Consider the following 22,838-nt stretch of genomic DNA (forward strand, 5'->3'; position numbering starts at 1 on the left):
AAGGGTATTTTTAGTTTTTAGTAATTTGGAAAAGGTGATAGGTGACAAAAGTCAAAAAATAAAGTGTAAAAATATGGTGTAAAATTCTAGCTATATGTAATACCTATAAAATGTATTAAAAAGTTCATTTCTATTCCAATAACACCTGTGACATTTAGACGTTCTATAGAATTTCTGCTTTCAATCTTCACCGGTATCATATGCTGGTATTTAGTCAGAGACCTTAAAATAGTTGAACACTCAGAGGGTATATGGTGTAGTAAATAGGAACATTTTATGCTCTTCTACTTTTTATAATTCTTGTTTATAAAGTGGCCAATAAAATTATAATTATGTTTAGAAAAACTTAAAATTCCAAATAAAAAAAACTTTAAATGCCCACAGTAAAAAGATGTGAAACTGCAGTCTTTATAAAACTTTGTAATATATTCATAATCACCATGACCAACAATAGCATAACAATAAAAATTAGATCTACATATCCTATGTTCTGAAATAAACTGCTTTTATGCAGATGAATAGAATTTGCTCGTCAACACAGCCAATGTCCTTGATTTCCATTTAACAATCTCACTAGCATACAACAGATTTTCCTTCACATAGTTCACTACACACTTGTTATAGATTTTTTTCCTGGTGACATTTATCTTTCCTGTTTTATGAACCAAAGCTATTTTACATTTTCTGCCTTTTCTGTATAAAATTCCCATTAATAATTACTGGATTTCAAAGACTCCTGGCAGCTGGACACTTGATAACAGCTATTTTTAACTGATGTTAAAAGAAATACGATGGTAAGGTTGAAGACATACAAAATCACCTTCTCTCTCTCTCTCTCTTTCACTGTCTCTCTCTGCTTGTGAGTTTCCATTTGTAGCATTGCACACTTACGTGCACAAAGACAGAGATAGCAAGATGTCATTGATTTACAGAAGTACTATGACTATAGGCAGGGTGCAGAAAAGTATAAAGAGAGAAAGTAGTTGTTTGACAGTCTTTTAGAAGTGTGTCTGAAAGAATGACAGGAATGAGTAGAATATCAGAAAATAAGTTCTTCCAGAAGACAGAGCTATCAAAACTGCTGGCCTCACATGGGCACTCACCGCTCCCTGGTCTTCCTAGGAGGCCGCTCTGGAACTCCAGGGTAGACTGGCTGTCAGCAAACACAGTGGGTTGTGCCTAGGCCTTCTGGCTCGCTCTGCCAAGGCAAAGGATGGTGGCCACCCAGCCTTCGGGTGCCCTTCCAAGGAAGCAGCTCTTCACCTGGAGAGAGAAGGGCATTTTTGACACAGAGGCCAACAAATCCCTAACAATTACACGTGGGTAATTCACATAAATTGCATTTTATCAGTAATCCTTCTATTTACACATTTATAATTATTTCAGTTTTAAAGTATTTTTCTGGAAAAGAGGAAAAAATAACTAGATTTGATATAACCATGCATGTGTAGGTATACAATATCCACTCAAGATACAGATAAAACACTGAAAACATATGGTGGGCTATAGTTAGGTAGCAGATCCATCAAGACCCTGTTTCTTGTCTTGCTGCCATTGGATTTAATTTTGCTAGGATATTCAAGTTACAGCATTCAAGTCCAGTGTAATCATGTGTTTGGGCATATCTAGCTTGTTCACTTTGTAATAACACACATTATGGATTCTGGTAGAAACAAAAAATTTCACACATGTAAGGATTTTTCTTTCTAAAAGGACAGATGATATCATTACTTCCAGAGAGTGTGGGAGAGGGCAGAACTGTTGGGAGAAGTCCCTTCCTCACTCTTGGTGTTCCTCTCCACTGTAAGGCTACTCCACTAGTGCAACAGTCCAGGCAACTTCTGCTCCCTCATTTCTTCTGCCATAGGGAAGGAGAAATGACTTGTTTGATTGTGAATTTATGAAAAATTCCTGGGTGATTTTAGGCCAGATTATTCCTTTCTCTTTCTCTTGGGGGCTGGCCTCTTTTGAGAAAACATTTGTTCTTTGTTGTTTTCCTATATGCCATAATCTTACTGAGGGTCAGGTGCCATCCAGGATGTGGGGAACGGAGGGAGTAGTGGCCATGTTGGTTGTGTAAATTGAATGCAGGGGAGTGCTGATGATGGCCCACTCTGACACTGCAGTCAGGATTCCTGATCCCTGTCTACCTCTCCAACCTCATCTAGCACACACCACCATCATGTACACCATCACACATGGAAGAGTGGCCATTTCCAGTTCCTGGAGCATGCTGCACTCTACTGCACTGGGCTCTTTCTACCGACATCCTCTGCTTGGAATGCTCTTCCCATTAATTTTATTATAATTTCATATAATTATATATAATACATAAATTATATTTAATTATAATATAAGATATAATTATATATAAAAAGAGGCAGTTGAACATTATTTGGGCACATAGTGAGAATTATATTCCAAGACCTTCAAGACTGTCTTAGAGGTGAAATTTCCCTGCCTTTTAGTATAAACCCCCTCCCTCACTGCCCTACATCAAATCCCAACAAAATCCAGAGATTGAGAAGCGCATGAAGACCACGGCTGCAGTACCCACAGTATTTGACAGCTGCAAAATAGGGACTAAAATCACAATTCGTAACATGCCATAAGATAATAGGTTTTGGTGAATGGCAGTTTACTTTGCAGATGAGTTTTTGGTAATTACATTTACCAACGAGTGTTTTCTCTGCTGATAATCAATCTGTATCCCCTTGTAAGTCCTCTACGCATAGGAAGAATACAACAGCAAAGAGGGTTTCTGAAAACAAACACAATCTGAAACTCATTATCGAGTGAACTATGACTAAATAGGAAAGGAATCGAGCCACATTTGTCCACATTCTGGGTTTTCCAGGGCCACCGGCATGGGTTGAACTTTGGACCTTCTTGGATACCAGACTGGCCCTGATCAGAAGGAAACACCTGGCTCACCTAGGGAGGAAACTGTGCAGGAGATGCGGAACAAACTAAAATCAGATTGCACACTGCCCCCAAAGACTAGAGTTTAACAAAGGGACCCGCGATGCAGCCTGGTTAAACAAGGAGCCCCAGCCGTGTCCCATGTACTTCTCAATCTCTGAATTTTGTGGGAATTTGATGTAGGGCAGTGAGGGGGTCATTTATACTAAGAGGTAGGGACATTTCACCTCTAAGACAGTCTTGAAGGTCTTGGAGTATAATTCTCACCATGTGCCCAAATAATGTTCAACTAAACTGTAGATGGTTAACAGTTTGTATTTTACAGACGCTTACATTATGAAGGACACTCGTTAAGTTACTATAAATTCAATGCTTTTTGAGAGTAAAGTTATTGAACAATTATCAACAGATGGTGATTGTATGTTTTATAATAAAAATATACAAAACATAAAATGTAAATATAGAAAATAGAAAATAGAAATATATTTTAGTAAACATGTAAATATATTGGTAATACAAATATATCAATACATGCACTTATAATATTAACATATATATTTATGGATATATATTTTTTCATCCTGAAAAAATATAAATATTCCTTAAAACAGTGAGAAATATATCACTGCGCCACTGTACACTTCAATTCCTCATTGTAGTCTTTTTTCACAAAACATTGGAAAGTTTTTTTTTTTAATACAACAGCTTCGGTACATCTATACAATTATCACCTCCGAATAGATGCAAAGCTCTGTGGTATTCCAAAATACATGACATCTGAACTTGTTTTATATGATGTGTTTCCTTGCGTTATTTTCTCTTGGTTATAGTCATGTGTGTACATACACAGAGCATGTTAATGTGCTTCATTTCCAACGAGTGTGTTCCTGGACGGATTCCTGCCCATAGAGTGAGTGTGGAAATGAGATATTTGGTCTTTCATGTCATTCTCTCCGAGTTTGGGTGCATTGCCAGGATGTAATGGAGATTATAGCTAAATAAATGACTCAACAGTCAACCTTCTAGAAATGCTCGTAGTTAGCTTTCAGGGTAATGTTAACTTCATTGTGGTATTAGTAATCTCATCAACTTTTTGGTTAGGGATGGATAAATAACTAGCTTTTAGTATGTAAATTACCAACAAAAACGTTTTGCAGAAAATGGGTCAGGTTAGAGATGTAAATGAGGCCTAAAATGTCTCATTAGGTTTTGAATTGCTTTTTTTTTTTTCCCCAAGCATTATAAATCTCGTAAGCTTTTGGGGTAATTTTCTTGCTTGAATAAGCTAGTAGGGTCTTTTCCAATAATAAATGAACTAAAATACTTCTCAAAACTAATTCTGCTTGAAAAGATAGAACAAATTGAATATCAAAGTATAATTTATTTCAGAGTTACTCGATATTTCTGTCTCCTAATATTTTTAGGTAATAAATTGTAGAGATCCCATGTACAGGTTTCATTGTGTGCTTTGTGTTTAGGTGCAGACAGATATCTCTATCCATGGCTCTCCTTTAAAATCAATTGTATATTTGAAGGATACTTATCAGATCTTGCAACAAATCATTAACTACAGAATATAAGTCTATCTTTTGTGAAGGAATGAATCTTCTTTGATTTAGCAAAAATATCTCTCTGGTTCTCTATTTGTAACGCTCATTACTAATCCGTATTTTCAGAACAAATACGATGCAAAAACATGGTCTTGCTCACAGCCCTGCTCTTGGCCAGCTTGCACAGTTAAAGGATGACTGCAGATCCACACGCAAGGCGACACTGCCTTAGATCTTAGAAGATGCTAATAAAACAGCATCACATCAGAGTGTGACTGTCACTAGGCAGTCTCACACATCTCACTTTTACCACATTGGTTTCTATTCTACAAACCTCTAATTTGCAGCAGTCTAAATTAGCCCCGTGTGACAATGTAGGAAGTGTTTGTTGGTTACTCTCATCTCTCACAGCATCGCCAATGTGTAGGACAGTTTAGCATTTGAGACTCATGACGAGGGGCTGCATTTTTGTCACTCTAAAAGCTGCAAAAGTGAAATAGTAAATATGCAATTACAGCAACTACCTATATTTAACTAGCTTACAAAATCTAAAAGGGAAATCAATCAACTCGTTGTCATCATTTGGTTTGTTTCTGTGGAGAGCCTAATTTAGTACAAACAAATACAGTTCGTGATGATAAAACCTTGTTAGGATGGCTTTCATTTCAATGGCCAGCAACAACCAGTACCACCATTTGCCACCCCCAAAGAAAGTCAGCTCTTTCCCAAACATCCACAGCAGTATTTGCCTGTTCCTATAGACATTTATTTCTTTATTTTAATTTATTCATTCATTTATTTATTTATTTGGAGACAGAGTCTCACTCTTGTTGCCCAGGCTGGAGTGCAATGGCGCGATCTTGGCTCACTGCAACCTCCACTTCCCAAGTCCAAGCGAGTCTCTTGTCTCAACCTCCCTAGTAGCTGGGATTAGGGGCACCCACCACAATGCCCGGCTAATTTTTGTATTTTTAGTAGAGATGGGGTTTCACCATGTTGGCCAGGCTGGTCTCGAACTCCTGACCTCAGGTGATCTACCCGCCTCGGCTTCCCAAAGTGCTGGGATTACAGGCGTGAGCCGCTGCGTCCAGCCAGACATTTATCTTAAGACTTTGCTATAGCAAGGTTTCTTACAGATGTTTACAAAACAAAGCCTTTTCTGATTTCTCTACGCGGTCCACATTACGTGAATGTATATATCACATGTTCTTACAGAGAGAGTTTATTAATTTTATACCTTAAGAAAAATATATGAGATTACATTCTTCACAGAGGGATTTCATTTAAATTGCCCTGAGCTGCCTACTCAAGTTTTGTAGGTAAATAAAAGATGTTCTCACATGTTTTAGCAAAGGGTAGGTGAAGGAGGTGACGGCAAATACAGGCGATATGCAGACCTCGTCTCAGTGGGTTAAAAGAACAGAGCTACTCGGGTGTTATGCCACTATTGTATTTCACGTATTTTGATGGAAGATAGTTACTTCGGATAGACAGGGCAGATAATCTGAGAGAGAAATATGAGTCCCAACATGTATTTATATAGTCTACATATTGCCATGCCACCTTTTTCTGCTCACTACCGAAGTTCTAGTATTGGCTTCCCTAAATCTTACACAGCTTTTCTCGTCTAGCTTCAGTCCACTGGGTATCCTTCTACTTTCACGTTGGTTATATCTTCTTGTGGAAGTCTAGCCGGCTGGTTTATTCAAAGACTGACCTCCTCCATAAGGCATTGGGAGGCAGGGAGCACATACCACCATCCCTATTCTTTTGGTTGCGATTACTTATTTAGCTCTCTTATAAATGCACAAAAGACTGTACTATATTTTCCACTTATTTAGAAATAATAATAGCTAAAATCCCCTGCACACCTATCAGGGGCCAGATGTTCATTTTACCCTTCAAATACTCCAGCGGCACACGTAATGATCAGTCCCACTCTCTAAATGAGGATTCTAAGGTTTAGAGAAACGAGGTCCCTTGACCAAAAATATATAGCATGTGGTGGTACCAGATGCTTGGACGCAGACAGAATGACTCTAAAATCAGTACCCTACATATCATCAGCACAGAGACTCTGTTAAACACAAGCTTCTTATGCTCGTCCTGCCTTCTAAGGCATGTTGTCACCTGCGTTTGAGCATATAAAGTCTGGAAGTGTTAGAACTCTCGCTCTCCTGAATCCAGACCCAGGAGTCTTTACCCCCAGCTCCAAGCTGTTGTGGAGGGGCATTTGTTCTTCCCGATATAAAGACTAATACTAGCTGGAACCCAGTTTAGGTGGCAGTTCATTATGCTCCTGTCATTTATGTGACTATGTAATGTCTCTGGGAGTATAATTATATTTTTAGGTAAAGTCTCTTGGCATAATGAGTTCAAGAATTCCATTACCAGTAATAACACCTCTCATTTGTTGAAGTCCTTATAACATCCAACGTTTTCACAAATATGAACTCATTTTATTCTCAATGTAGCTCTCTAAGGTAGGCAGAACAAATATTATTACCCTATTGTGCCAAATGAGTACAGAGAAAGGATGGAAGACAAATTGACGTTTACTTAGCATCAACTGCTTGGGAACATGATTCTAACTACTTTACTGAATTCTTCCTTTCAGTTCTCATACCTTCCTTATGGTGTATATGTACTTAACCACATTTTACAGAAGACGTAACTGGAGTTCATAGAGTCTAGTTAACAGCTTGTGAAAGAGGCTAGATTAGAGATTAGAAGTCACTGAAACATCATTTTTCCGTTTTAACTCAAATTCAGTTGGCAACACTTGTTCAGCGATTACACACAGCCTTGTGTTGTCAGCTATGTCATGCATAGGATGGCATCTTGTTTCTCTGTGTAGGTCTCCATTTGGTTAAAAGAAAGAATCATGTTTTATTTTCTTTGAACCACTTAGAACACACACTTTTAAGCTATGCATAAAAGGTCAAATTAATACAAATACCTAGAATTTGAAGGCAGTCTGGAAGTAAGAGGAGGCTGTTCTTGCTTGTCCTTTTATTTGTTAACCCAGCAACTGTATCTCTTAAGCAATTGCAGACATGTACTGTGATCTCAGAAATTCCTATTTATTCCTGGGACATTCCTCCTTACGTGAGATATTTCAAGGACCTGAATTTGAACTCATTATATTATTCTATATCCCTGAGACTCAGAGAGTTTGAAATGATGTGTCTAAAGTTGTGACTAGGAAGTAGCAAATCCAAGGTTAAACCACATCTTTGGAAATCTCTTTTCACTGTATCTCCGTATGAACTAATGTTTGTAACAAATTGCTATTTTTGTTATGCATAAAAAAGTATAGGCTGGGTGCAGTGGCTCATGCCTGTAATCCTAGCACTTTGGGAGGCTGAGGCGGGTGGATCGCCTGAGGTCAGGAGTTCGAGACCAGCCTGGCCAACATGGTGAAACTCCATCTCTACCCAAAATACAAAACTAGCCAGGCGTGGTGGCAGGTGCCTGTAATCCCAGCTACTCGGGAGCCTGAGGCAGGAGAATCGCTTGAATCTGGGAGGCAGATGTTGGAGGGAGCCAAGATTGTACCATTGCACTCCAGCCTGGGCGACAGAGCAAGACTCAGTCTCAAAAAAAAATAAAATAAAATAAAAAAAGGATAGATCTCCAGAAATTGGAAAGATGCTTTTTACTTAGTAAATAATCAGTGTAATATCATAAGGACAAGTGAAATTGTTAAAAAAAAAAGTCTTCTTTAAATAACAAATTATCACAATATTGAATATTCATTGGTTAAAACAAGAAGAAACATTTACTGGTTATTGTAACTAAAAATCAGTGAGCTGCATGTAGGAAACATGGCATTTTTCTCATTGGTCTTAGTTTGTGTACATGCATGTGTTTATAAATAACATTTTATTTTGAAAGTACTCATTCAAATCAGCTTCCTATTTATGAATCTCATTTTATTTCCTTCTGCCTTCCTCATACTGTTGTTTAGTGTGAAACACAATTCTCAGAAAAAATATGAAGTTCAATTGCATCACAGTACATAGTATATATTGGTCAAACAACATAACGTTTGTTGAATGAATAAAGAATGATGATTGACCAGGTAGTTAGTTTCATTGCAGTGGCTGAGCTGACCATTGTATAAGATATAGTAACATGGAGAAAGGAATTATGAGGAACACACATTCTTAGCCATATTCCACGAGTGCAGGACAATTCTCCAGGTGCCATTGGACTAACTCACTTCTCTTTCCTTTCTCATTTGTAGTTCTCAAGAATAACTGCAGGCTGGTCACGGTGGCTCAAGCCTATAATTCCAGCACTTTGGGAGGTTGCGGCAGGAGGCCTCCTTGAGACCAGGAGTTTGAGACCAGCCTGGGAAACATAGTGGGACCCCACTTTCTACAAAAAAAAAAAAAAAAAAAAAAAGCCAGACATGGTGGTGTGCACCTATAGTCCCAGCTTCTCAGAAAGCTGAGGTGTGAGGATCATTTGAGCCCAGAAATTTGAGACTGCAGTGAGCCTTGATCATGCCACTGCACTGCAACCTGGGTGACAGAGTGAGATCCTGTCTCTAAAGAAAAAAAAAAAAAAAGAATAACTGTAGAATGTGCTAGGAATACAGTATCTTGAGATAGGGAAGAACTTCCAGAAATAGCCAAGCCTTGTTTGTTTTCCTCAGACGAAATGCAACATCTTGAGATAGGCAGGAACGGCTAGGGGAGCTGAGATTTGTTCCTGTCTGCCCTAGGAGCAAAATGTCCTCAAGGCTTTCCCTGTGAGTCATGTGGCCAGCCCCTGACATATATCAAACGGCCCCTCCATCTGTCCCAGGCAGCTTTCATGAGTCTTGGGAAACCAGCTCACAACGGATCCTGGGTGTCTTTGCCTCTTCCTGCCCAGCAGTAACTAACAAATCTGCTTTATATAAAACCTGTTGCATGTGAGTGTATTATGCTTCACCAGACTCAGATAACTGGCAAAACTGCAGCCCAGGTCCAGTGGGGACAAGTGTTCAACTCCTATTCCCGGTGGCTGGCATAATCATAACCTTTGCTATCACCCACATGGTGGAAGTCCTCCCTTGGGATTGGTTATTAGTGAGCCTGCTTCCTAGTGAGATCACAGATTCTATCTGAATCTCACCTCTATATACTCGGCATCAGGTAGAGTACTAGGACCATGTTAGACATTCAGTGCATGTTTCTTGCACTGATGAATGCTTCCTGCTCACAAGCAGCCTGTAATCCAGGGGAGCAGGCACACGGAGAATGCTTTTCACTGTCTTCCCCATTTCCGGGTTCAGTTCTTAAAAAGGATGACCAGCCTCCTGCAGATACCAGGGAAGAAGCATTGCCTTTTCTCTTACTCACTCGTCACTTAGGCACACCTGTATTCCAGCCTCACGTGTTCTGTTAGATTCTCTCTGTGCACAGGTTGCAGGATTTCTTCTGACTCCTACTGGTGAGGGCAGGGTTTACCAGCCCTGCGGGCAGGCCAGAGATCTCTACATCTGGCCAAAGGTTTGCTGTGTAGTTGCAACTGTTCCCATGCATTTATCTGAAGCTCTAGATTGGGCGAGGATATAGCAAGAGGCTCAAGTCCCAGCCATGTTCTCGTATGCAGCTTGCCACTTATATCTTATTTACATCCATATCTGATTCCTGTGCCTATTCCGCATTATTTTTCAGAATGCAGAATGTAGTGATCACAGCCGAGTGATTACCCATGACCCAGACCTCAGCAGTTGATGTGACATGTTCTTAGAGTTGTTTCATTTTTTCAAAACAAGCTAATTTGATTTTGTTGCCCAGTGGGAAGGCTTGTTATAATGGTGTATTGAAAGATTATTTTCAAATCATGTTTTTGACTTTTGTCAAAAATACCCAATGTTTTAGCTATAATATAGTTCAAAGGGTCAAAAATATTCCACCTTCAAGGATGTAAAGTCCAATTCATTCTCCAAGCTACGTCAAGCCTGACTTGAACTATGATGCATTATATTCTCCCCTATTAGATCCCAGGAGCTGGTGATCAGGATGCGGATGCCATCATTTCTGAGAGTCAGTTCAGTTATAGCAGAAGACAAAATGAGAAAATCTGGCTTTGCCTCTTTGAGGTTTATGACATGGGCAAACCATTTAATTTCTCTACACACTAGTTTCCTCATTTGTAAAATTGGGATGTTAGACAGTTGTCTCCAAGATATCTTCCAGTTCTAATATTCCACTGTGGGAGGTTCCAACCGTGGCATAAGATCCCAGAAATCTCTAATTGCTTCAAAGATTGTGTCAGGAGACAAATTAGATCATACGAGATTCAGAATACAGACTTACCTCACCACACATAATGCCATCAGTTAATTACTTTTTTATTGTTGCCATAATGGCTTTTGCAAATTCATCCCACTTTTGGATGGTGTCTTTTTTCATTATAACTCCTTCACCAAAAGTAAAAATAAAAATGAAAACACCTAAGAAAACAAAAACAAAACTCTACACTAAATAAATACACTCTAAAAAGTGATATTTTGACATTAGGGTTTCAGGCAAAGATAGAATACATTTGAATCATATGCCATGTTTGGATGAACGCAAAATGTTTTTGCTTTGCATAGATCATGTTTGTAAGAGAGGTGAAGAGTAGCATTCTCACAAATTTTCAGTCCGATATGCATGTGCTACTTCCAAGTATTTCAAAGGGCTCCTATACTTTACTAACGTAGTGTTTTTCATTTATTTGACTAAAATTTTATTTTTAAAGTTCAGTTTAGGAGTAAAAGATCCATGAGCTCTAAAATAGTTTCAAAATTAGCAAATAAAAATAATTATCATATACTTTTGTTATACCTTTTGTATACAAATTATATATAAAATTTGAAAATTTATGTTCCAAATTTTACTTATAAAAGTTTGCTTGCTTTTATTTTCAATTAATATATTTTTTAAAACTGTGAACAATCTTGCAGTATCTTTACTTGGCATAAAATGTATCATAAATTTACCTAAGCAAATTAAAAGACATTACTATTTTTTACTTAACTCATTTTTAGAAATTTAACTTAATGGAAGGTTTTCAGGAATGAGTTAAAATTGTAAATTCATAAAGCAAGGGATAGGGGTATTCATATCCATCTTCCAACCTGAATAAGGTTGTATCTATTCCATTCTGAATATTCTGATTAAAAGAAAGATTTATTCCTCTTCAGCCAACTGTGGCAACTTCAAAGCTTATAAATGCACTCCTGGCATCTCCATTCCAGCGAGGGTTACTCTGTGTGTGTGTGTGTGTGTGTGTGTGTGTGTGTGTGTGTGTGTGTGTCCAGGCATTGAAAGTATTTCAAAGCTAAACTGAGTTTATAGAGACGTATAGAGAAAAGAGATGAGTGTCCCTTTAATAAGAAAAAAAATGAGAATTAGAGAGCATCGACCTAGCTGGAAAAGGCTGTGACAGTTGAAACTTCAAGCTGCCTTCACACTCACCAGCAAAACTTCCCTCCAAAGTTTCTGTTCAAATGACTACCTGCCTGTACGTACAGCTCTCTGACCTCTGGAACTGAAGGAGGAAGGAAGGAAAGGAGGATAAGCACCTTCTTTCTGGAAACCTGTCATTCAGTCTCCGACAGGAATTTACAAAGCAGGTGCAAGCTCATGATGAAGGCAACTGAGTTTTGCCACAATGATCTATATATGAATAAATACTGCTTGTATCAGCATGGTTTGTAGAGTGTTAGATCCTGAATGCTTCTGGCATCTGACACTATCCATGCATTCTTCATTCATTTCATCAACAGCATCCACCTAAACTTTCTTTGACATGGCTGTCCCATTCTCTTAATCTGGTTTCTCAGAGGTATCTGGTTTTATCAAATCTCTTTTATGAAATAACATATATCTACTTCTGCTATACAAATACAATAGGTAATCAGCACTTTTTCTTGCATAACACAGAAATGTAATTTATCTATTTGAAATTTCTATATTTATTTCCTTCATTAAGAACAATTTGTATCAATGTTTTGCTATAATCAAAACCAATATGGCAAAGCTGCAAAGTGTCAAATATCTTAAGAAATAATAATTTAACGGATGGTGCCTGAAGGGAGAAAAATCATCATATAGCAGGCTTATATCTTCTAAAAATGTAAAATAAAAACACAAAATGTCTTAGAGAAACAGTTATAGACGGTAACATTTACATGAATCAGATCTTTCAATGTGAGTACACTACTTTAAAACAATCAGAACTCTCAACTTGAAGAGGCATATTAGGTTTTTTACATGCTGGTTATTTCCAAATCGTTTTCCTGATCTTTAGTCTGCTTAATTCTCAGTGGCAGTGCAGCTCAGGTGCACAAATATTGCAGTTTCAGTTCACCTCCTCTACCCCAGACCCAAGTCCTACCTGCATATGAACTATCATGTCTTACAGGAGGTCAAGGCACTCACTCACTACAAGTGTTCCTTCTGGAGACTGTGATGTTGTCTAATGTACCGGCTCACAACAGCAACCCAAAACAAGATATCACATTGATCGAGCCGTCACTGGAAGCTGGGCCTTGTGGAGGTAGAGAGAACTGTCTTGCAGGAAGGGAGACCTGGTGGCGACATGCAAGCACAGCCCGCTCTGGCGAGAGGCAGCCCTGCACTTGTCACTAGCTTCGAAGACAGCTCGCTTCACTGACACAATGCCCAGCAAGGACAGGGAAAGGCTGCAGGGAGTGCGCCGATAGCCACTCTCTAAGGACAGAGGAAGAATAGAGAGTCAAGAAACTGAAAATAAATAATACAACTCCCTTTCTGATGTAAAGTGCCAAAGATTTCAGAAGGGAATGCAAATCCAGCACAAAAGACCTTTGTTTTCTTCGCTTGTATTTTGACATTTTCCTAAAATCACTTGATAGCACTGATATCAAGCTTCATTTCAGATTCCCGTCCAAAGTCAAACTACCAGAAGCAGCAGAGTGTGACAAAACTTTCCGAAAGAAAAGACCAGAGGGAGTGTTTTTGTTTGATTATTTTTTTCTCCACGGTTTTCCGGAGAAGATCAATTAAAAAAATTAAAGGTCATATTAGAAAACAAACTTCATGCTAATAAATGGCATGGTTCTATTAGTGCAAAAACATGGGACAGAGCATTTAATTTTTACCAACTCTCCAGCTATCCTTGTAATTCAAGTTATCTCATGTGTGCTTTTACGCCATCACCAGCACAGTTTCACGATCTATAATAACCCTAAGTATGAATATGAACACTCTTTGCAGGAGTCAACTGTCAGATACAGTCAGGAGGATTTTCACATGCAATGGAGCGAAGCTGGAACCGCGGTGCGTGCCATACATTTGCAATAATTGTGTAAATGCAACCTTCTTAAGGGATTCCACACAGCACATTCTAAAAGCACGAGAGTGTGTTTGAAGGATAATGCTAAATGGTGTGAGGTATATTTTCCAAAGAGTGCACATCAAGAATCTAAGAATAAAGAAATAAAATTCAGAAAACTACATGTTGAAGCCTGTTTCCTCTCTGAGGTTGCATTAGAGTTATTAAAAAGAAAAAAAGAAGAAAAAACAGGAAGGAAATTAAATTTCTATTTTCACAGGCAATAATGTGTTGTACAATTTGCAATTAAAAATAAATTAGGCACAAAATCTGCAACAGATTGTTTTTAAACTTTCATTAAACCTCTTGAGTTATGCTGCTAGATGCAATGTGCTAACAGAAATGCTAGGGTTGAAATGAGTTTCTGGCATATGAAATAAAACTACGTCTTCAATCTACAAAAATTTAATTTACAGCTTAGCTGATTGGATGTAGCATTTTAACACCATTTTGGAGGTTTAAGAACAGCAAGTGCCATAATCCTCTGAGTATTTTGATCACTAGCACACAAGCATGTAACATACTTTGTGTTCAAGGGGAACCTTTATCCAGGATGCAAAGCTGGTGCTGAATTATAATCACATTCAAAAAGATTGCAAGCCTGTGGGTATTAAGCTTTGCACTCTCAAGCTTAGCCAAGAAGATTTAAGCAACCTACTCTGGGACCATACGGTTGATCTGATAAGAGTATTCTGAGACCTTGAAGTTTATTTTTATCAGAAGTCTTGCATTCAAGGTCTCAAACATTAGACCTTTTTAGTGCTAATCAAAAGTGTTTCCTTGCAAGCTCCAGCAATGACACTTATAAGCAGACGGAATTCATAAGAGAGAGAGAGAAAGAGGAGAGGGACAGGCACAATGGTTTACCCCCTAAATAAAAGAAAATCTTGAAGGTCTAAAAACAACTTCTGATGTCTTAGATGTTATTCCAGGTTTCTTTGCTGTATTAGTCTGAAAAAGATTTGTCAGGTATTTTCACTACTCAATTTAAATACTTAAGTTATTTAAAAGACAGATGCCATCTGTATCATAAAGCAGTCAACTATTTTGCTGAACTTTTTTTGTCCAAATGATTCAGTAAGTTATTTATGGAGCAGGTACTGCTCACATTCAGTCTGTAAGATAAGATGCAAGGATAAAATAGAGTTCAGAATTTATTTTTACATATTCTTTCATAAAAATTGTAATTGAACGTAAGAGATGAAAAGGCGGTGAAAGAATCACATCAAATAATCGTATCTGAATTTGCCAGGAAGAGATGAGAAAATAAAGGTGTAGGCAGCCCAGAGTCCCTGAGACATCTGGAGCAGAGGCCTTGGACCTAACATCTTGTGTTCTTTCTTTACTCTTTTGTAATCAGTGACTATTATGGGAGTTGTTTCTCTTACATTTATGTCATTTTGATTGAAAAAGATAAAGGACTAAGATAATTTCACAACAACAGTCTATGTATTCTTACTTATTTATCATTTGTGGGTGTTTTTCCCTATTTTAAACCAAAAAAAAAAAATGAGTGCGATTCAAACTGGCAATATTTTGATGAAGGCCCAAGAAATAATATTTTTTTCTCTTTCAATTGAAATGAAATAGAAGTTGCCCACATATATGTTTTTAAAAAACATATAATAAGTAAGGCACAACTTACCTTATTCATGGTCATTGAGGCTTAGTTTGATCTGTTAAGGTCTATTTGGGTCTCTTTCATCAATGAAAGTGTGTGACATAGTCACAGCTTTTGTATCTGGTAGGCTCAACTGCCTGGGAGATACAGGGGGCATAGTTCAGTCAGAGTAAGGAAGAGGCAGGGGTTAGGCCTAGGCTGGATCACATAGGGAAAGGTGCCTGAGTGGCATGTGGGTGGGATGTAGTACACAGATGACCCGAGATGACCTTAGCAATTCTCTGCTTCTGAACTGAAGAGCCATGTTGACTGGTCAAGGCAAGTGGTAGGCCCAGTGAAGATCTATCTAGATATACAGACTCAAGTAGATACACAGAGATCTTAGCCACGCAAGAAGAGAAGTCAGAGATTAAGTTCAGGGTTGAAGATTCAAATAGGGCCTGGGAATAGAAGTAGGTATATCAATGCTTCATATTCATAGTGTCAGAATCTTGAAGCAAAAGGAAGGCCTGCACAATGACACCATTTGCACACACATAACCATAGGCCCCAGGTGTAGCACGCTTTCAGCTCCAGTTTCTAGCAGCCTTTGCAGTGTTGTTGAGTAAAGACTTAGAATGATCCCATTTTTTTCTCCATCCCTCCCTTTGCCAATAGGGTAAGACAACTTTCTTCAGGTGCCTGTGATTGTAAAAGGGCTCATTCCTCAGGGGTGGCCGCGGCTTTTAAAGGATGAACCTGCTGGCTATAGAGGCTTCCTTGATTAATTCGAGAATAAGGACAAAAAAATCCAAGTAATGGTGGGTGGGAAGTCCACATCCTATCCAACAGCTGAATTAGGGTCTCGGTAGAAATAGTAATGAACTACACAATTATTGCAGGTCTTTTTTTCGGTCATCACTATGTCTGATCTCTAAAATATCTGACACCACTGAGGACTCCCTGATTTTGAAATCTCTCTCCTCTCCTATTTCCTGAAATTTAGCTCTCTGCTAGTTCTTCTACCTTTCAGACTTTTCATTTTTATTATCCTTTCTGGTTTCTCAACATCCTTTTGAGTTATCCAATTATCGGGACATTTCAGGCTTCTACACTTGGTTCTTTGCCTTTCTCAAATACCCTTCTTGGATGTCCTCATTTTATCCGATGACTTCAGCCTCATCAAGTCATGATGATTCTCTACCTTCAGGTATTAGCCCTCTTCTGAGATCTAGAGCTGCATTTCCATGGCCAACTGGACGTATCAAATCTGGATGCCTTTAAGTACTTGAAAGCTAAAATGTCATTAAACTGGACTCCTTTCTTTCTTTCCACTCCATCCCCCACTTCCCTACCACGCCTGCCTAAGCTTGTCCTTGCTACTCTAGTCTTCACCTTGGTTAATAGGGCAGATTTCTACCCAAAGTGTTTATCTTGTGGTCATTTCCAAAGCTCTCATCCTCTTCCCTAACATCCAGTGTCGTAAGAGTCTGTTAATTCAACCTGAAACACATCTCTCCGATCTGATATGGACTTTCCTGCCACCTTGCTGCTACTCTCATCCTACCCGCTGCCTTACCATCAAACATTTGCAATAACTCTGGTATCTGATTCCTCCATTTCATGGTACTCACCATGTGGTCCAAGAAGGGCAGCACTAGCATCACGTTTGCTAGAAATAGAAACCTCTAGGTCCCACGCACACCTGTTGAGTAAGAAAGTGGGTGAGGGGCCTGGCAGTCTGTGTTTTTAACCAGTGCTCCGGGTGATTCTGAGGAGTGCTCAATTTGTGAATCACTGATGCAGCTGATTTCTGCTCTGCTGGTTGAATAATTTCTTATATAAGAAACCGAACTGTGTCATTCCTCTCATGCACAGATCTGCTTGTAACCAATAAGATTAGCCAGTTGCTTGTGAAAAGCTACTGTGGTGGTCCATAGTGCTGTTTACCAAGCTTCAGGGCACATGCTCCTCTTCAAAGTTAGGTATGTCTATGTACATTGTTTTGGTTAATGAAATGTAAAGGAAGAGATTTCTTTCACTTTCGGTGAGTGTTTTGTTTGTTTGTTTGAGATGGAGTTTCACTCTTGTTGCCCAGGCTGGAGTGCAATGGCGCGATCTCAGCTCACTGCAACCTCTACCTCCCGAGTTCAAATGATTCTCCTGCCTCCATCTCTCGGGTAGCTGGGATTATAGGCATGCGCCACCACACACAGCTAATTTTGTATTTTTAGTAGAGATGGGGTTTCTCCATGTTGGTCAGGCTGGTCTTGAACTCCCGACTTCAGGTGATCCACCTGCCTCGGCCTCCCAAAGTGCTGGGATTACAGGCGTGAGCCACGGTGCCTGGCCAGTGAGTGTTTTTTAAATAACCAGTGACCAACTTGCCACGTCTCTTTCTCCCTGTCATCGTCTCTAGCCGCATTCAGGTGTTGGGGGTTCTGTTAGCCTGGGCCCTAGAGAGAGGATGATGAGCAGCAGAAGTCTGAGCTGACTGTGATGGCTATGTATGGGAGTGAGAAATAAACCCTTGTTTCAAGTTACTGAGATGTGGGGGTGTCTGTTCCTGCTGCACAACCTAGCCTGTTCACAATGATTCACTTTACTTTCTTGTTCTTGGCCCCCATTCAGTAATTCTCCTTTCCTATAGTTCGTGCACAAGAATAATAAATTCACTGCTCAGTCAATCTGCCACGCTTCTTTATGACATCACAGCTTTGCAGATCCTACTATCTGTGCTTGGAAGACTTAACACACGTTTTTACCCAGAAAATTCCAGCTCATTCTTTGAGTCTCAACTCAAATATTTAATCTTCTGGTTGTTTTCTACTGACTTCCTGGGGCCAAGTTAACTGCTCCATCGTGTCGGCTATCGTGGTAATCTTTGTATGCCTCTGATATATTTTGTATCACAGCTTAGTATAATTCAATTGTCCAGGCTTTTGCTCTTATTACTAAATAGTAATTTTCTCAATGATTGGGGCTGTGACTTACTCATTTTTAGTCCATCAGGGGAATTAGTTATTTTAAAGGAACTTTAAAACATCTCATATATTTTTCTAAAAATAAAGAAACCTAAATCTTCTACAGTTCTCATAGTATATATGCGTGTGTCTGTGTGTATATATATAGATATATGTAAGTATATATAAAATATATATATATTTACATTCAGTAGTTCTTTAAACTTTCTTATACTCTTTAAATTTTTTTAGTGTTTTCCCCAATGTCATATTGGTTTAAGGTCTTCATGAAGCAGTCAGCAATAATCCCCATGTCCTTTGCTTAGGTGGCAACAATGACTTGGTACAATTAACCCCTTGAATATTGAAACTACAAATTTATATAGCAGAAGTGACATTTTTATGAGCGAACTCACCGTGCTAAAATTACAGTTTTTATCTCTTTCACCTGAATGCATTATCTTATCTGACCACAGCATCATTCATCTGCCACTTTTTGCCCACTCCACAATTTTCTGAGGACTTCTCATACTTTATTTGTGTCAGTTTCATATGTCACTGCCTCAAGCAGTTTAGTCCCATATGCTAACAAGTATTTCATCATGGTTTTGCCCTTTGTACATCATAAGTAAGACTGCTTTGACACATATTCCTTGACCTGGACTTGCCAAACAAATGCTGCTTCCTCCGGATGCAGCCCATTCTGTTGATGATGGCATCATTGTTCTGAGATATCCAGTACCATGTGACCCCTTCATCTTCTTCTTCTTTTTTCTTTTTTTTTTTTTTTTTTTGAAATGGAGTCTCACTCTGTTACCCAGGCTGGAGTGCAGTGGCTGGATCTTGGCTCACTGCAACCTCTGCCTCCTGGGTTCAAGTAATTCTCCTGCCTCAGTATCCAGAGTAGCTGGGATTACAGGTACCCACCACCAAGCCCAGCTCATTTTTGTATTTTGAGTAGAGATGGGGTTTCGCCATGTTGTCCAGACTGGTCTCAAACTCCTGACCTCAAGTGATCCACCCACCTCAGCCTTCCAAAGTGCTGGGATTATAGGTGTCAGCCACTGCGTCTGGCTCCCTTCATCTTCCTGGCTCCCCATAGCCGATCTAGTATCCAACGCCCTTCACATTTATTTCTTTTCTCCCAGTCTATGTTTAAAAAATTCATCTTTCTGAGTTCTCATCTATTTATCCCCTGAATAATTCTAAAAACAAAACAACAAAAACTAGATTCTTAAAACAATACCATCTCACTATTTCTTTGCCCTAAGGCCTTCAAAAACTCTTACCTTCAATATAAACTCAATCTCCTTACTGAATTATATAAATTACTCCACAAATGGCCTTTACCTTCCATTCTACTTTCATCTTCCACGTGTCTCCCAATTTAAGCATCTTCATTTGAACACCCCTCTATGGCGTTTCACCAGCTGGACTTATTCATTGCAACTTCTGTTCTTTTGCTCATAGACTGCCCCTCGACTAGAATTCTTTCCCATGTTCTCGTTGCCTTAATAACCATACTCATTTTTCAAGATAAAGCTCATTTCCCTCCTTCATTAAGCAAGACCTCTCTTGCCTATAAAACTCTTTCCTCATTTAAACTCATGGTACCTACAAAATACATTATTCATTGAACAATTACGAAATAACATTCTTACATTTTAGTCTCAGTTTAATTGTCTCCCCCATCATAAGTTTGCTTACTATTGAGTTGCCTTATAATTTTTCCCCAGGAATTTTTCTGAAATACTTAATATTTAGGATAATTTCAACAACTTATTGAGCACATGTTGTATTGGACGAGCCAAGCAAGAAACTATCTGTTATAGTATTGCCCTTGCTTCAGGCCTCTGCCAAGGGCTTCCTTACTCTTGGTTCTCTCTGCTTTTTTCCATGTGACACTCCCTCCCTAGAGGGTGCAAATGTCCAGAGGGCAGCCAATCTGTGGGCTGACCAGCAGCCTAGATTGGTCCTGACCGTAGAATTCGGTTTATCATGGTGTTGAACATTGGACCAGTGGAATCAACCAGATCCTTCTCTGGAATTTTGAACTTCAGAGATGAAAAACAAAAGCATTATTTAACACAATAGGCAGCTGAAGCAGAAACAGCGAATAGCCCATTTACTGCAAAGGTAGAGCCCTAGAATTAGGAGAAGATTGCCTTTGCAGAGGAGACAAGGCAGCCCAGCTGGCTGTGTCCTGATCTGTGCTCCAGGCTCTGACAGGCCTGCATGCAGGCTGAGCTATATTCCTCACGGGGACACTCTAAGCAGCTGACCTGGGCCTGTAAGACTGTATGGGCCTACAAAAAATATACAAAACCTAAAGCCTAAAGGGCTAAAAAATTCAAACCTGAAACTAACACAATATGTATAAAACTTCACAAGAGTTGGTACATTTGGTATTTGTAATAATTTTGTTACTTTTGAATACAGTGTACAGGGTAGATTTTCTCATGTATGCATGATATATTTTTCTCTATGCCTGCTGACCACCAAGGGCATATGCAGCCTTGTGACTCATGGGACTCATGGACAAGTTATTTTAATAGCAGAAAAGTTTTAATTTACCACAAATTTTTAAATTCATTTTTATATCTTTGCTATGACATTAAATTGGGTAACCAAGTTAAGAGAGCTCAGAACTTTATAAATTCATTTAAAAAAATATTGTGCTCCTATAAGGTCAACCCCTCCCCTCATCCTATTAACTGAGAAAATTTTAGTTTGCCTTAATTTCTTTGCATGTAAGACCCTAATATACATCCTCTGAATCAAATGCTTTGCCCATATCACCGCCAATCCTTACTATAGGCCCATGAGAAAGTTTTATTCATTTTGTAAGGGAATACATAAAAAATAAAAGAATTCCCAAGACTTGGGGATTAAGTTTAGCCTCTAAAAGCTAGGACATGGCAGAACCAGATTTATGCTCATCTGTCAGACTCCAGAGTTCTCTTTCTACCATGCTGCTTCCTTGCTTCCTTATTGTTAGTTGCTCTCCACCATTATAAAACCTTTCTCTCTCTCTCTTTTCTTTTTTTTTTTTTTTTTTTTTTTTTTTTAACAGAGTCTTGCTCTGTCGCCCAGACTGGAGTGAAGTGGTGCATTCTCGAATCACTGCAACCTCCACCTCCTGAGCTCAAGCCATCCTCCTGCCTCAGCCTCCCAAGTAGCTGGGACTACAGGCATGTGCCTCCATGCCCAGCCAAATTTTGTATTTTTTGTAGAGATGGAGTTTTGCCTCATTGGCCAAGCTGGCTTTGAACTCCCAGGCTCAAGCAATAGACCTGCCTTGGCCTCTCAAAGCACTGGGATTACAGGCGTGAGCCACCATGCCCGGCTGATATCTTTCTCTATGTTTTCTTTTGTCAGTCAATTATCTAACAAACAATTAAAAAAATAGGGACAGTAGAGGAGCAGAAATCTGATTGATGCTGGATGGGCCTATCACAATAGGCTGTGGACTGACTTACCATTAGCTCACGCATTTAGTGTGTTTCTTTTACTTTTTGATACTGTGTTGTATGAAACCCTTTTGTCCTTTGATTTGGTTTTTTGTTTTTGTTTGGGGGGATGTTTTCCCCTCCTTTGCCCAGACCTCTCCTCTAACACAACTGTATTTGTCTGTGGCTAGAACACCCTCTTCCTACTGCAGCCTCCTCTCACTTGTCATATGCTCTGACACGCTAACATTTCTTTTGTTCATCTTTGTTGTCCCCATAGAAAGGTCCCAAAAAGAACCAGTCGGGGTTCCTCCCCAATGCCTAGGTTGCTGACATAGGTTTCTGTTACATCTTCTTTAATAGCCTCTTAAAAATGTTTAGAAAACCTGGAGCTCAAAAACGCATTCTGCAACGTTGATAATTTAGTAAGTTAAGAACATCCACATCATGTCAGGGCTGCATTAGAGGTTACTCACTTGTGGTAGCAGCTCTGATTTGACTGAAATTGCTACCACGTGCATTGACACCACGTAAATAATCAACCAGCCTACTGGGTTGCACTGTACTTTCTACCCTTGTAAATGTATGACATTTACCAAGTTTCCTCTTGGCTTTGTATCATGCCCAAAGGGGTACTGCTGAATTGGTTTATACCTGCAAAATAGATGAAGAAGTCACTGGGTTTGGCAGGTGTGTCAGAAGGGAGAATGATGGGGGCTGAACTGCTGGGAGAGGCCAGACGATACTGATGCTCAAATGTGACTATCCTCATGTTTATCCCAAACCAGAATTGGGCTTTTCCATTCATTGGTTTTCTTTGTTTGACCCTTATTTCCCTTGAAGGTCTTATTAAGTTCAACTATATTCTGTCAACTTTTCCAGTTTCAGTGGAATTTTGTATTTCTGGTTCATTATAACAAATCGTTCCCTCAAATCCACCCAGGACTTTCTCTTTGTTTGGGGCTCTTCGAAATGCTATGGCTACTTTAAC

At 39.1% G+C, this 22,838-nt stretch overlaps 1 protein-coding gene across 1 annotated transcript in view; it reads right to left on the bottom strand.

Moving 5' to 3' along the window:
• TENM3 (teneurin transmembrane protein 3) overlaps positions 1-22,838 on the bottom strand; it is a 2,279,939-nt gene that overhangs the window by 1,354,803 nt on the left and 902,298 nt on the right. Inside the window, exon 4 of the mRNA XM_050789940.1 lies at positions 1,104-1,263. The gene's annotated coding sequence lies outside the window, so the exon portion shown is untranslated. The remainder of the gene's footprint in view (positions 1-1,103; positions 1,264-22,838) is intronic.

The sequence above is a fragment of the Macaca thibetana genome, chromosome 5 (genome assembly GCF_024542745.1).
Source record: "Macaca thibetana thibetana isolate TM-01 chromosome 5, ASM2454274v1, whole genome shotgun sequence".
Taxonomy (NCBI): Eukaryota; Metazoa; Chordata; class Mammalia; order Primates; family Cercopithecidae; genus Macaca; species Macaca thibetana.